This window comes from Macrobrachium rosenbergii, chromosome 50, assembly GCF_040412425.1.
Source record: "Macrobrachium rosenbergii isolate ZJJX-2024 chromosome 50, ASM4041242v1, whole genome shotgun sequence".
NCBI classification, from domain to species: domain Eukaryota; kingdom Metazoa; phylum Arthropoda; class Malacostraca; order Decapoda; family Palaemonidae; genus Macrobrachium; species Macrobrachium rosenbergii.
In genome coordinates, this window is record NC_089790.1 from 28627489 (window position 1) to 28644437 (window position 16949).

Here is a 16949-nt window from a genome sequence, read left to right on the forward strand (position 1 = left end):
GTTAAGGGGAGTGAATTGGGGAATAGCCCTCATTCAAAGACTATCACCAAAAACTTTTTCCTACAGCCTCCATGGTACCTGACATGACAGCAGAAAAGTCTTTCCCTAAAGGAGGTAGTTCTTCAATCCAGAGACTGATGCATCCAATGCTAGCAGAGTAGTTTGTGTGTCCTCCACAATATCATATCTCCTTTGGCATACACGTGACAGGGGGAATAATTTGTTAGATCTGATGGATGATAAGGAACTCTGACCCACAGATCAGATAGTTCACTTGAACCAAGACACCACATGCAAGCTGGGACTATCACAACCAAAGGGTAAGTTAGACTGACAAGACTGGGGCCAGTGTGGAGCCCTGGAAGTCTTCTCAAGATTATTACATTCACAAATGAGCATATAATCTCTTGAAAATGTCCCACTAACTCAGCATGTTAAGGCTCTGGGAGAGCCCATCAGATTCTCACAGGAATACATTGGATCCTCTCCCACAAGAGTGGAAGACATGCTTGCCTGCTCCCTTCTTTCCTAAGATCGTGGTGTTTGATTGGTGCTAAGCGTACCAGTTAACACCACTTGCCCTGGATGATCCACAGTCTGAATGTCATTCAGACTCAGAATCAGCTAACCTATACACTTCCCTATACCGTACTTGGTAGCAGCACAGTAAGTCCTGAGCGGAAATCTGTCATGAACAAACCCATGCTCAACATGCACATAATCCAGGGATCTCACTTACAGAGAGTGAGAAGGCATTGCTAGCTCAACCAGGTGTATTTCCATAGAAGTCCATGAAGATGAGCTTACCCCATTAACTGCACTCTCATGGCTCATGGACCTCACATGAGCAGGCAATGGGTTGCATGTATTCTATCCGGTGTCTCCACAGAGACACGGGAGAAAGAGCTATCCCTGTTACCTGTAAGCGCACAATCTGGAGAGACATCACACACAGACGGAGGAGAGTGCACTGGCTCAACTTCATGTGTTTCCGGATAAACACAAATTGAAGAGCTGGGCATAAGCCTCATGTAAAACTGAGTTGGGATGGGGTACTGAATACTCGCAGTGACGCCCTTGCCAGCCCTGCCCATCGTCAAACAATCACCCTTAAGTGATTATGAGTTCCCACCACCCAAACACTGTGAAGAGTGCTCATTCGAAATCTTACTGGACTTCTTAAGAGAGGCCTTCTTAGACTTCCCCTACTTCTTCCTCCTGTGAGAGCAGGGAAGAGTCAAGGATGAGGAAGAGGAGGAAACCAAGCACAATGATGAGATGATGAGGAAGAGGGCTGAGAACACTCCTTCTTTTCCTGTCTCAAGCCATACTCACCTTCAATGCTGGAGGACAAGTCAAGGTTGGTGTAGTCAACACTGCAGGACCTGACACAGGGAGAACAACTGTTACTGGAGGATCCCCCTCCTTAGCAGAGGTTGAAGCCTCAGGAGGAGGATCTTCCTGCTCTGCCAAGGCCAGGGAGTCAAGAAAGGCTGCACAAGACAAGCTGCCTGGGACATTAAGAATATGCCAGATTGTACACAAATACTCCTCAGAGGAGTTGTACACTCATTTGATCAACTCATAAAGTCAGAGAGAATGGGTGTCCCTGGATAAAACCTTCTTTAGCCTGCATGCAATAAAGAAAAGGCACCGACTTCCCAGTCTCAGAGAGCAGGTCCTTTCCAAGTGGTACTTTGTGGCTGGCACCAGGCATAAGAGTGTCATGTACAGGTCACCATCAACAAAGTCTCAGAGAAGAGTTGAGAAATTTGAATCTTTTGTCAGGTGCTGACAAGCTCTGAGTTCAACCACAAACTCGGGCATCAAAGAAAACAAGAGGGGTCCCAATCCCTCCAAGCACCTGATTAGATGAGACAGGCCATTAACTCCACAACCTGTTCTGCTAAGGCCAAAACCAGAATAAAAAGTCTTGAGGGTAAGATCTCTATCTAAAGCTTATGCCAAGGGCTGAAGGGAATCCTGGTTGGCTACAGAGTATGAGAGATAAACCCCACTCTGAGATTCAAAACTTCTGATAAGCATGTACAATTCCATGGTAGCAGAGAGATGCAGCCCTTACATCTGAAGACCTAGGACACGACTAAGCAACAGCCTTTCACTGTGGAGACTGAAAGGAGCTTGTATCAACAGGATGGGTGAGAAAGTCTGTGATCTGCTGAACAGATGTTCCAACCAAAGAGAAACCCCTTTTTTTTACATAAAGATGAAACCTATTCAAGTGGAACAAGCCCACAGGGGCCACTGACTTGAAATTCAAGCTTCCAAAGAATATGGTGTTCATCAGGAAGAAGTAAAGAGGAAGTAAAGGGAAATACAAAGAGAAGAGATCCCACTTATTAAAAAAGAAAAATAAATAAATTGATAAACAGATAAAAATGTATTAAAATGCAAGAATAGTATTAGGGAAGTAATGCCTTGCATCTTCGCTTGAACTTCTGAAGTTCCTATTGCACAACATCTTCTGGAAGGCTGTTTCCCTGGTACACATTTCCAGAGGAATGCAGAGGTACTCAGATATCTCCAGTACAGCCCTGCGAGAAAAGCCTCTTTATCAAAAGATATGCTCGACAATCTTAACTCTTGAAGCTGATGGGGAGTAGTACCTGGTACCTCTGAACAAGTGGTTGACAAAGAAGAGTAGGCCAAGGGTGTATATCTCTTGGTGCCTCAACCAGGAGAGTCAGAAAATCTGAATATCTCTCATTGGAGGCTAACAAAGGGGGAACCAGGGGTGATGAACACTCTGTTGATCACCCTGTAGATCAGACTGTCCCAGGGGATATAAGAAAGTGTTCCATCACCACCAAGGGATTTGGCACTGAAGAACAGAACACAGGAAGCTTTCTGTTCAGCCTAGTGGCAAACAAGTCGAGCATCAGGGACCCCCCAGAGTTCAAACAGCCTTTCTGCAATGCAGAGATGTAGAGACCACTTGTCCATACAACCTGACTTTAGTGACTTGAGCTGGTCCACCAGGACATTCTCTTGCCTGGAATATACCTGGCTGACAGTGCGATGACGAGGCAAACCACCTACTTGTACATCTAAAATGACAACTGACACAGGGGAAGACACCATTCCTCTTTGTTTGTTGAAATGTGCCACTACTGTACATATACGTTTCTAATCAGCACTACCAAGTAACCTGTAAACTGATCCTAACATCATGCAATGCCACACATTGTCTGACCTACAGACTGTTGATGTGCAGACCATGTAAGTCCTTTGCCCAGACTCCTGAAGCTAACCAGCCTTTCAGGTGTGCACCCCAGCCCTCCTCCAATGCATCTATGAACAGGAGATTTTCCTCAAAGGGGAGTTCAAAGGAACGCTCCCACTAAGAGGTTCCTGTCATCCAACCACCACACTAGATCCTCCCTGATACCTCAGCTCAGATGTACAGGATGAGAAGGGAGATCCCAGTGAGCTCACTCATGTTACTTCAGTTACCACTAAAGCTTCTCCAAGGATGACAGGTGCTGAGGAAAACCTACTAAAGGCAAGCTAGTTGTTCCTGCTGGGACAGGAACTATACCATAACCTCTCTGAACCTGTTCACTTGAAAGTCTGAGGGGAATGCTTTCACTCCTGCTGAGAGTATGAGCATCCCAAGCACTTTGCCTGCTGCTTGGCTATCATATCTGACTTCTCCCAATTTACCACAATTCCCAAGTCATGGCAAAAGAGAGAGGAGTTGATCTCTGCCCTGGAGTAAGCACACCTTGAGAGATGCCAGCCATCCTGTTAATACCGCAAGCATAGGCCTATACCCCATGAGGCTTAACACCTATGGGGCTGTCACTAGTCCAAAACAAAGAACCTTGAACTGGTATACATGTACAGTACCCATGCAGAAAAACTTGAGAAACTTCCAAGAGTCCTGATGAATGGGAACTTAAAAGTAAGCAACCTTCAGGTCTATGGAAAGCATGAAGTCACTTTCTCTGATGGACTCCAGAACCAAAACCTATTTCTATCTTGAAATGAGTCTGAAAGACAACCTCATTTAGTGGATGGAAGTCTCCAACCACCAGACTGTAGAACCTGGGAGGCACAGGTGGAACACTATTGGCATCTGAAATAAAGTAAGATGATGGTCATTTAACAGAATCCTGTACAGTATATGTCCCAAGAACTGAAGCTACCTAAGGTTCCTCATCCTGACTCTGCCACAATGCCCAATGGCAAGACAGGCAACCCCTACTCATGGCTGGGGAGGAAGGGGATTGCCACCCTCAGGAAATCCCTCCCTTTTTAGCTGTGGCTAGGGGAGGAGGACAAAAGGGTTAGAAAGACTTCCCTTCCCTTCACAGAGGAAGAAGACTGGGCTGCTTGCCAGGGTTTGGGAGGAGCAGGTTTCCTCATAATGCCAAACACCAAAGAATCAGCCAAACCTAAAGGTATGATTACTAGTGTTTTTGTCACTGCAGCAGGTTTGAGGGACACTAAACTGTGAATTAAGAGTCCCAGGAATCCACTTTTCCTGTTTCCACCACCACCTTGACATTACTCTTCAGAAAGAGTAATGGAAGGCCCAAAAATTAATTGTTCCTCAGCGAGAAATTGCTCTCGTGGGAAATCTGTCAGGAGAGAGAAGCCATCAAGTCCCTGTTTCTCATAACCAGGCTCAACAAAAGGATGGAACTCTGATGGGAAGTCTGTCAGGAGAGAGAACAATCAAGTCCCTCTTTCTCATAAGCAGGTTCACCAAAAGAATGGAACTCTGATGTGTGAGGAAAGTCAACACCTTTCCTCCTGACACCAGCAACCTCCCTTTAAAGGCCACCCCCTTGTCACAAAACACAACAACTGTCACAGTGAAATCTGCCCACGCAATCAACAAAAACTAAGCCAAAAAGCACCCTGTAGAAACACCATGGAAACAGACTCAAGGCCTCCCATCTCTGCTGCTGGCAGTCTCTCCAGAGGAGGTCATTTTTCAACCTACTTACTGATAAGTCCAATGCAAGAAATGTAGTTTCTGCATCTAGTATGTAATAACTCTTCTGGAACATGAGTGGCAGGGGAGGACCACACTAGATCTGCTGGACAACAGGGTATTCCCTGACCAACAGATCAGAGTGTTCACCTCATCCAAAACACCATGAGCAAGCTGTGGCCATGGCAACCTTACTGATCAACAAGACTGTAGCCAGGTGTGAAGGTGAGCTTTCTCAGATTACTGAGCAAAATAATATTTTGAAAGTGCTGCTATACCTCCTAAGATTCTCAAGGGCAGGAGCCACATCCTCTCCCACGAGGGAGGAAGATGCAGCTTGCTGCTGCTCCTTTGCTCATTCATGGTCTGTAGGGGTTTAAACAGACCTCTTGCCAGGAAAGGCCTCATGAGAGCCAACAGAGTGGCTATCTGACTGCATTTACACTTAGAATCTGTCCTCTTAGCATCCCCACATACTCAATAAAGCCCAAGCTAGCAGAAAGTACAGGGGAATAAGCATGTGCACTGCCTGACTTGTGCACCTCCCCTGCCCACAGCAAACCTCATGCATGAGAAGAGGAAGATCTCAAAAATTACCTCTCCTTACAATGAGAGTGTTGAGCTCATGCATGCTTCAAAGAATGTGCACACCACAAAAGGAGGGAAGGCAGCATTAGCCCTATATGGTTTGTCCCCAAGGAAGCATGGGGGGAAAAGTCAACTCCACTGGCTGTAAGCACATGGTCTGAAGACCTCACAAGTGCCAAACACAGGTTGCACATACTCCTTCCTATATGTCTCCTTAGAGGCAAAAGGGGAGGAACTGTCCCATGCAACCACTCACTCTTAGTCATAAGAACGAGCATGTAAAGATTAAGTAGGACAGGCAGACTCAACCACTGGTGACCCTGAAGGATTATGCTTTAGACACGTCAAGAGCAGTCCTCTCATCTAAGCACGTAGGTGTAGGGCAGCTTGTCTCTACCAAAAGCTAGATGACTATGTGCAGGACCAACAACCCTGCTCCCCTCCAAGAAGGGAGAGCACTTGTGCAAAATCCAACAGAACCTCTTGCAACAGGCTTTAGGCTTCCCTTCTTCTTCCCCTAACATTATGGATGAAAAACCAAGGACATGGAGAAGGAAGAAAATGAGGAGGAAGGTGACACGGGAAAACACTAGTAGTGCTTTTTTTCCTTTCATCTATCTAGTCTTGCTGGTCTTCAGCACAAGGGAAGGTTGAGGCAGCTACAGACACAAGAGCATGTAATGATGAAGGAAAGATCCCCTTCTTTTCCTCAACCACACTGTTCAGGGACACTGCAAATGATGGACAATCATGGATATTCAATGTAGGCCAAATCTTCCACACCTACTCCATGAAAGATGTCTTCTTCATACCTGGAATGTCAAGAATCATAAAAAAAATAGAGGGTGAGGCTGCTGCTGAGGATGAGGCCTGATGAGGAAGGGGATGGGAGACCAGACCCAGCTGCACCATCATCCCCTGAAGAGACAGCATGGCCAGACTCCCTCAATACTCAAGTACTACCCCACCAAGGGGAAAAAAAGGACTACCAACAGACAGTGGAAAGAAGAAGGATTCAGCAGTGTCACTGGAGGCAAGCCTCCTCATGATGAGGCCAACAAATGCTTCTTGTCTTCTTCCTCCTCCTGCCAAAATTCTCCAACTGAGAAGCCAAACCAACACACCCCGAGGAGAGGCCAAACCACCACACCCCTTGCAGGAGAAAGCACAAGTGCCCACCTTCCCCTAACAAAAAGAACAGTATCTGTGGAGGTCAAACGTTACAAGAAACATGAAGCACCCACAAGGATGCCTTTTCCCCTAGCAATGGCATTGTTCAAGTTTTCCCTCCCTTAATGAGGAAAAAACAAAGTTAAACACAAAACAAAAAACAAAAGGGAATAATCCAGTTATTCTTCAACAATCATTCAATGACAGGAGGAAGAGAGAGAGGACAGCACTCTTCACGGCAGCCCAGAAAAAAGAGAATGGTGATGTAAAGCAAGTAAGGGGCAATCACCCACTCCCACAACCACAAGTTAACAGCCTTGTAACCAAACCCAACAGCCACTCCAGCTCGCACTGAGTTTACTCCTGTGTAAAAGCCAATAGTCTGTATTTCCATAAGAACAATTTGTTATCTGTTCCTTCAGAAATACAAACCATCATATTTTGTATGAAAAGCTCACTCATTTGGTCAGAGAGAGGCTAGTCTCTCAAGTTATGTCTTTCACCCTGAAATGTCATCTTCCAGGTAATGAAAGTCCCCAGGGGAGTGGTGACTCCTATAACCTTATACAGGCCTGGCATACGGTTATCAGAGCAATTGGGTCTTGACCCAGAGTGAAAAAGTGTCTTGATTCTCGCCCAAGTAGGAAAATCTTGGAGAACCAAGTGTTACCCCCTATGAGGAGTAACAAGTTGGAGGCAGTTAAAATCTGGTCAATATTAATTAAAAAATGGGTTCAGATTATAGCTCCACCTCCCCCACCACTGTTAAAAGGGAGAGTAGAGGATGTTGCACTTTAAGAGCCGAAATTCTAAGATAGTATGCTTGACTGTGTAGCCTACCTGCATCTGTGCCCAATCCAGCAACCACTAGGACTGAGTATCTTAGGCAAGATTCTTGTGCCTCACAAGAGCAAAGATGATTTCATAACCAGTTAAGCAGACACAAAAGGTCCCAAGGAGTAGATATCTTATAAGGACTTAACCCTTATAGGACAGATTGAGCTTCAGTGTGAAGTAAAACAGGTTTGGGGAGGTAGATGGATTGAGCTTCAGTGTGAAGCAGAATTAAGCACCACTGTTATGGTAATAATGATTTGAAACAAAGGTGCCAATACTTCTATATGCTATAAATTCACTAATGGCAACTTTTATACAGACGTGAAAGTTAGGCCAGTATCAGTAATGCTTGTGACTTCAAGCGGGAAGGTACTGCATCTCTCTCTCTCACATGAGTCTTTTTGTAAATTTGCTTGTAAATATACGAAGGGGTTGCTGTTGTTTGTTGTTTTTGTCTTTTACGATAGATGTCGGTTGTAAATGAAATTTTACAAAGAAAATTACAAAGAAATATTAGAAAAAGCATGTAAAAGTAAAAAAAAAGTTACTGAATCTTACTTCTCGTAAATTTACGTGAATATTTTACAACAAATATGCAAAAAATTTGTTACTGCTTTTATTTCTTATCTGTTTTGATACTGTGTGAGCAGTAATAATACTTTTACAAAATCCCAAAAACTTATTTATTAGAAAAAACATATATAAGTTGGTAAAATTTACAATTGTCTTGTAAATGAGGCCCCACAAGGGGTTGTAAATAGTCATTTTCAACTTCTCTGGAAGGTAGGGAAAATTTTTTTAAATTTTTTTATTTATACAGTGTGAATGTAAGTGTCATTCTCTTTCCATTGATGTGATTTTTTTTTTTATTTTGCCGACCTCAAAGTTTCCCCGGTCTGGGGTGCTGCACATTGATAAATTATGCCGTCCCTTAAGGGTTAAAAGGTGACGTCCTTTGGTAGAATAAGGTGAAAGTGGTCTGGCATCTCCAAGCACTGCCCTAATCACCTGTGTTATAAAAAGTTACTACAAAATGCAAGAGATAGTCCCACCTCTGATTTCATTAGCCCTTGCCTTAACTGTACAGCTGTCCACATCACTGAACAAGTTCTAAGTCCATCTGACAGGTGCAACACAAAAAAAACGAGTGTTCCTTGACATAATCTTGTGCCTGCCAGTACTACCACAGCGGTCCCTACACTCTGGCATTAGAGGTCAGTCCTTCTTGGGTAGTACTTCATGTCTAACACTGGGATAAAAGCATCTTGACTGGATCACTAGCCATAATGTAACAGAAAGAGGGAACTTAGAAAACCTTTCTACCTCTCATCAGGAACTGATAACTTCTCAGTAGTCATCACAAGCTTAAGAACAACAAGAACGAGATTCCAAACACTGAAATGGATTATTCAGCGCTATAATGAATTTGGTTTGAGATAAATAGTTATGGCAATCAATTGATAAATTAAATAAGTAAAATAAAAGAACGATTTTAAAACTATGGTAAAAATTGACATCTGGCCAAAACTGACATTCCCCATACAAAATAATAACTTTGCATTTAGGATATGCATATGACCTTTATAGTGTAAAAAAGTAAAAAAAATTTTTTTAAAATGTCCATAAACATGCTTATATACACAACTGCAAGTGTATAGCCTACATATATATATATATATAGCCTATACTACACTTGGCAACGTACCTAGAGGTCAATATTAAATTTCATTATAGAAGTGAATGTCTCTAAGGAATGCAACTATGTTATTAAGCACTACATCAGGACCAAGCAGTTCTGCTATATCCTTGCTCACTACCCATGTCTTTACCGTACTGCAGCATACCTACGGCAATGTAATAACTGTGTTCCACAGTAAGAGGAGAATCGCACTGTATACTGTACAAACTAGTGCAGTTCCCCCCCCCCCCTCTCAAAGGAATCTGTGGGTTAATCAAGTATAGCCAATTCTCAGACAACATAATACAATTTCTACCCTATGGTTTTGTTGGAATCCAGGTGGCCAATGTTCAATACTTTGTCTGATCTTCCTGTACTTTTAATTGTTGGCCAGAAGGGGAGAAGACCAACACGCTTGTCATTTATTTTTGATATATGAGCGAACAGTCCATTTCACATCGCTAGCAGGAATATGGTGGAATAGAATCTCATCTTTAGTAATGACATCTTTTGCTTCATGGTCAGCAAGTTTGTCACCAACAATGCCTACATAGGCTGGGACCCAGCAAAAATGGACTATAGTCAATTGAATTTGGAAGCAAGCCTAAACTGTACAACCATTCTTGAATAGCCTATATTGAATAATTGGATGTTTAAGGTTATATTGCTTAATGGCCATGAGTGTACTATAGGAATCTGAGTATATGGTGAAAGTATTACCCTGTACAGTAGAAACAGTCTCAAGAGATCTGGCTAATGCAGTTAATTCAGCTGTAAAAATAGAGGCATTATTAGATAGTCTGCCCGTAAATGAGCTATTACCATGAACAACAGCACAACCAATGCCATTTGATGTCTTTGATCCATCAGTGAATAGTTTACAGAACCAGAATGTATTTGGTCATGATCAAGAAAATGAGCCTTCACTTCCTGGCCATTAATTGATTTTTTAACAGCAGCTTTTTGACAGATTGATGGTTCTGGGGTCAACTACGGAGGCAACTTAGAGCAATGTATTGCCCTAATTTTTTGGTTTTTAAGACATATTGTCAACTGCAGCATTAACTCTTACATGAAAAGGCTTGGATGCTCTAGCATTTGCAAACTGATGAGCATCATTTTGGTTAAGAATGGATGCTGCAGGGTTTTCAGGGGAACCTTTTAATTTGATCATAAACTGCAGTCCCAGTTCCTCTCAAAATAAATCTAGAGGGAGCTCTTCAGTGTCAGTGTATAAGCTTTCAACCAAACCCTCTGAGTACAGTCAAGACCATGAGATATCTGTTATAAAGTCCCCCCACCTTAGGGCCAGAGTTAGGCTGCAGAGGATGAAAACCAAGTACCACCCTTGAAGCCGAAGCTCCCAGGGAGGGCAAGACTGCTCAAAGTTCCTCTCAAGCACAGACAGCTCAACCAAAGCAAGAGAGATCTATGCCCTTCAGTCTGAAGAACTGGCTTAATGCAAAACAATAGCCTTTCATTGCAGAGACTGAGAGGAGCTTGTCTCAATGAAAACAGACAAGGAAGTCCATGATATGCTGAATAGAAGCTCTGACCAAAGAGAGACCTCCATTAACAACACCAGTCACAGAATATGGCCCACTTCCAATGGTATACGTTAGATGAGGATTTTTGGATGTCTTGGACATCCAGCCTACATAGTCCTACAAGAGAGAAGACTTTCTTTTGCAGGAGCTGCCAGATAACCTCCAAGCATGTAGCTGGAGGGACTGCACCACCTGATGCTGCCAATGAATGTACCTTAACCATATGAGCCAGCAGACTGGAAAACCATCACTCATGGTACCAATGAGGAGCTACAATACCAGGGTCATCCATGAGCCCCAAGGTGTTGAACACACAGTTCATCATGATGGATCACGCTGAATGGAGGAAGCTGAGAGGCGAAGGAAGGTGTCCTCAAGGGCCACCCAAGGATCTGGCACTAGAGTAATATGCTGGGAGCTTTCTTTTTAAACATGTGGCAAACAAGTTGATCCTGTTGTTCTCCAGAGCTCAAACATGCTTTCCCATGCAAAGGTGTAAGAATCACTCTGAGCTGGTCTGCCAAACCTTCCTCTTGTCTGGAATGTGTCTGACCAACAGCTTGATGATATGGCAAACCACCCACTAACTGACAGAGGTTAAGGGAAACTGTCACTCCTACTTGTTGGTGTATGCCACTATGGTTGCACTAATTCCTCATTGGACGGGTTGGTATCGTTCTCGGCTAGCACTCTACTGGGCCTGCATTCGATTCTCTGACCGGCCAATGAAGAATTAGAGGAATTTATTTCTGGTGATAGAAATTCATTTCTCGTTATAATGTGGTTCGGATTCCACAATAAGCTGTAGGTCCTGTTGCTAGGTAACCAATTGGTTCTTAGCCACGTAAAATAAGTCTAATCCTTCGGGCCAGCCCTAGGAGAGCTGTTAATCAGCTCAGTGGTCTGGTTAAACTAAGATATACTTATGGTTGCACTGTCACTCATCCACACTACAGAGTGACTAATCACATGAACTTGGAATGCTTAGATGGCTAGCAGCGCTGCTCACATCTCCAAACTGCTGACGTGTAGATGAGGTCTGCCTTCTCTCCACATACCTAAGGCATACAGGCCACTCAGGTGTGCTCCCCACCCCTGCTTCAAATGCGTCCGCAAACAGAAGCATCTCTGGAGGGGCAAGGAGATTGTCTGTGTTCCAGACCAACTGCACCTACAAGGGTGCCAGTGCTAGCCATTTGTCCAAGTAATGAAGCAAACATACAGCACAGCCTTGAAACTGGTCCAAACCAACATCAAGCAGAACAAATATATGAACACCTGGGGGGGCTAAGTACTGTCAGTCCAAGGCACAGAGCTTTCAACTGGTAGACAATCTCGTCACAGGCAAAACAAGGTACTTCCCAAAGGAATGATCAACTGGCACCTGAAAATGCACATCCTTAAGATCCATTGAAAACATGGAGTTACCACTTCTGATGAAATTCAAAATGGACTGTGCTGTTTTCATCTTCAACCAAGTCTAAAAGACAAACTCATTCAACAAAGAAAGAATGACAACTGGTCTCCAGCTGCCAGTTGAATTCTCCACCAGGATGAGAAGACATTAAAACCCAATGACTGGTCATCTACAAATTCAGTACATTCTTCTATATCATTCCCTTCACCTCTGCTGACAAGGTCAGAGCTTCAGAAATCCTGGAGGGTAAATAAGGAATGATACTAGTAAACAAGGGGAGAGGGCACTGGTACTTGAAAGGTAGTCTGTAACTGTCCTGAAGGACACAGACTACCCCTGTCACTGTCACCTAGCCTCATGGCATGACAGGCATCCCCTTACTCATGGCAGCTGGAGAAGGGTACAGCAAACCTCAGTGGCTTTCTCCCTTCTTCTCCTCCTCCTCCTTACCTTCCCTCCTCGCCAGAGCTGTAGGAGTAGCCTGAAAGGGTTAAGAAAGGTCCTTGCCCATTCTAGATAGTGCCTGGATTCCTTTTCTTGGTTTCATGGAGAGGATGCCCTCCAGACAGTGGACACACAGGGTCTGACTGGCCATGTAGGATTAGCCACAGTTCCCTTCATCACCCCAAAGGATCTGAAAGACCCCACATTTCACAGTGGACCAGGTCTCCTAGCTATCAAAATACTTTTTCTCCACCACTACCTCAATTTGTCTAAGGCTTCGTAGAAACAGGCGTATCCAAAAACTGTGATGAATTCCAGAAGTTAAAGAGAAACCCAAAAACAATCCATTCAGCTATGCTAAGTGAAAATACTCTAGGTTGAATGGAAGAAGAGCATGGACATAAGCAGTCTATGCATCTTCTAGTATGAAAAACTTCCTCTGGTGTGTCAATAGCAGAAGAGTAGCTTGCTTGAACTGCTGGGCAGCAGGAAACACTATGATCTGCATATCAGACTATTAACCTGATCCAAGATACCATAGGCTGAGCAAGCAGCAACCACAGCAGTTGAAAGAACAGCCTAGCCTCCTGAAAGCACCCTAGTGTATGTTCTATTGATAAGATGGGCTTGTCAAAGGGCAAGTTATTGCTTCCCAAAGACATTAAATTTAACAATCCACAAGTGGAACCTCTCCAAAAATAAACACGACACAAAAAATCAAACCTAGTGAAGCAGAGTGCTAAGTAATAATTTGAGGTTGACACAAAACCAATCGAAACTGCAGTCTACATTCCCATAAACTTTTGTATGATCAATCGAAGCCAAACCAGAAGCCATGGATAAGTGCAAATGAGTACTGATCCATAGCATCTGGTTTGGTTTTGATGGATCAAACGAAAGTTCAAAATTTCAAGTGGTTTTGAGTCACCCTCCAATAATATTGCACATGGGCACTATTGTGCACATGCACAGCAGGCATCTTGAATGAGCTAGGAACACCCCTTAGTGTCTGCATAATCAGATGCAAGTGGCTCACTACAATACTTGTCAGTATTGTAAAGTGGCAACCTTCCGCATATGAACCTTCCATTGCACACACACCAGTTTGCAAGATCAAACACATGCAAAATGACATGATACAGTACTCAGCAGCACTGTAATATGGCAACCTTCTGTATTTATATGAACCCATTTCATACATGCAATGAGAGAGAAGGTATTGCCGACTCTTCCCTGCTTACCTTGGTAGAAGTAAGGGCAATGAAAAAGCCCAAGTTAGCCCTCGTGTTTTGGTACCAGTCAAAGTGCCACCCATAGGCCAAGATGACTCATGAATATTACAGGGTTCTTAAATGTATCTTAAAATAGCTGAGGCCACAGGAAGGCGAACACGAGAACTACCATGCCTACGCACCTCTGGGGTTCGAGATGAACCACAAACTGACCAAGGGGCTGCATGATCACAAGCACACAGATAATCACAGTACCAGTAGGTGTTGTATAACAGCAAACTGTTACACATGATCCCCGTCTGAATGCACAAGATCAAGAGAACATGCAAGTAACAAGTCCCAATGGAGTACTTAGTACCCTGCACACCTCGGATGAAGCAAGCATGTGAGAGTTTGCCTATGAAGAAACGGACAACTCAAAATATCAAGCATGGTCAGGAACCCCAGTATCAACGCCGCCTATGATAGATGTAACGCATACTGTAGAACAAACACCATAGCTGCACTTGGAAGGGAGAAGGTACTCACTTTAAGCCACAAAGGAATTCTTGTGAGAAGAATTCTTGCATGTCTTTTTCCAGAAAGAGGAAGAGGCAGAGAAAAACAATGAGGAGGTAGAGAAAGAGCTTGAGGAGGAAGAGGAGGAGGAGAAGGATAAAAATATACATTTCTTCACCTTACTCCCTCCACAAGTCTTACTCTCATCAGGAAGCTGAGTAGTAGTACAATCTGCAATTGATCTGCAGATGTGACCCAAAAGTTAAGACAAACACTTCGAGGTTCAAAGAAAATGAAGCCCCCAGCAGAAACAACAACAGGAACAGCAGTACATACAAGACAAATCACTCAATATTCTAAGTAGAAGCACCTTTAAGTACTCTAGCAAAGTCACCAACAAAACAATGGCAGGAGGTTTTGAACCACAAACATGACATGTGGGTTGGCACTGTTTGAGAATGAAGGTTTCCTACCTTCATGAGCTTAACCCTATTGTGACAGTAGAAGGTAGGGAGAGAGGGAGCAGTCCAATATGGGGAGCTGTAAAGATTCAATGGCACTAAAGACAGAGTAATCCCTTTTGAATAAACCAGTTAACATCTTCACTGCCAAACCTCTCCACTGTGAAGGAGAACAGTCTTCACATTCATCACATCAATGCAGAAATACAAAACTGGTTATATATACTAACACAAAGGAAATAAAGCCTGAACACCCACTCATATCTTTCACACCTTTTGTTGTTCACTTTTCAGTAAAACTGAAGACTAGTACCACACCCCTCTGGTTCAGTAACTTTCAGTTTATGTACAAAATTGGAGCCATATTAGGTACCAGCCCCTTAGAGATACATGTAAATATCATAAACACAAACAAAAGGCATAAACATCAGCAAAAACATAAGCAAAAGGTGGTAAATATTATGGTCACTGACTGGCAGGAACTAGGTCACAGTAGTAATCTTCAGTTTTATCCACTTCTCTGATTCAAATCCACATTGAACAAAATACAAAAATACTAATCATGCAAAAATAAAGATGAAAGTAGTTTAGTTTCAACTGATGATCCATCAAGGTGCAGCAAAAGGTCTTAACTCAACTGTGGTTGAAGATCAGTTGGTTGGTGAGGGCAAGTGATTGGGAGTTCCCTCCCAACAACCCACCTTCCACCATTATTACTAAGTTACCGAGTTTCAACAAACAATTCCACGTCACAGTGAGGAACATGGAGTGGGTGCTGAGTAGGGAGACAAGGGTAAGCATGAGAAATCTGACCGTGAAAACGGGCCAAACCTAACCTTTCCAAGAATGCCATGTCCTAACCTAACCAGACCTTACCCTCTTATCTTAAGGTGCCATACCCTGACCTGGTTGGGGGGCAGGGGCACTTTGCCCCTCCTGGACCCTTCCCCCCACCTTTAACACTAAATAACCCTGTCTCCCTACTCTGGATACTAACAAGGAACACTCCTACATTGGCTATACAGCAATGGTTTGTATTTCTGCAGTAATAAATTACTATAGCCTATAATGACACTACCAGACCAGATTAGGCCTGGGCCCAGTTAGCCTAGGATTACTCTTCTAACTTCCTATGTAAAAACATATTATTCCTACCATGAGCCCTATAAGTCAACTAGGCTAGACTAGCTTTGCCTAGGGTTATAGCGTAGAATTGGCTGACTAAGACCTCGTATAACATAGCCATTCCTGATTAGCACATGGCAATAATCTCGCACAAGGGAACCTACAGGATACAGGGTATTACTTTATAAGTTGCCAATACATGATGTGAAATTGTAACCTAGATTTTTGAAAAGAGTTCTTCATCAAATTACGACTTATAAGGTAAGACAATACCAACCCCCATCCCCCTCCATAACTAATACGGCAAAATTATAGCCAGTAAACACCCCTAGGTTACGTGGTATTATTTTACATTGGCAACTTATAAAATTTTACCGGATACGGAACCTAAATCTGAATTTCCTACCCTCCTCTGACGGAGGGAGAGCTTTCAACCCGGAACTCTTGGTTAGCTTACAACTACGCTGGAAACCTTGAGTTACTCTTCTAGCATTGGCCTGCAACCAGCAAATACACTTACCCGTTAACACCCAAAAGTGCCTTGAGAAAAAGTGCTAGAATTTCCTATTAAGAGGGCGTAAATATAACTGAAACAACCTGTTGATTAGGAAAGTCAATTAATACTAACCTGTGGGAGCACTCGAACTTCCACAGCTAATGGACTAGTATCACACCTACAACTAAAAGAAAAACCCATAACATGATCAACTTACACTTAAATGCTTATGAATCACTTATATCACTAATTCTTAAGAATAATTAGCACGTAAAATCACAGTAATTTCATAGTTTATTCGAGTGTCAATTTTCTCCCCTTCCACTTCACTTGGCCAACAATAAACTGCCAAAAGTAATCGAGCAGCTCAGTTCCCCGACAAGTTCTCTATAAAATAACGAGTTTCAAGAGTTTGTCTTCCATTTGAATCCAAAAGAATTAAAATCCAATTGCATGCTTTGTCCGATGTTGGAACTAGACCATTCTTTTTACT

The 16949-nt window shown here is 43.2% G+C and overlaps 1 protein-coding gene across 2 annotated transcripts in view; it reads right to left on the reverse strand.

Moving 5' to 3' along the window:
* Btk29A (tyrosine-protein kinase Btk29A) overlaps positions 1-16949 on the reverse strand; it is a 666915-nt gene extending 649966 nt beyond the window's left edge. Inside the window, exon 1 of one of the 2 annotated variants that reach the window (XM_067094352.1) lies at positions 16674-16949. The gene's annotated coding sequence lies outside the window, so the exon portion shown is untranslated. The remainder of the gene's footprint in view (positions 1-16673) is intronic. The other variant, XM_067094353.1, reaches the window with a different exon arrangement.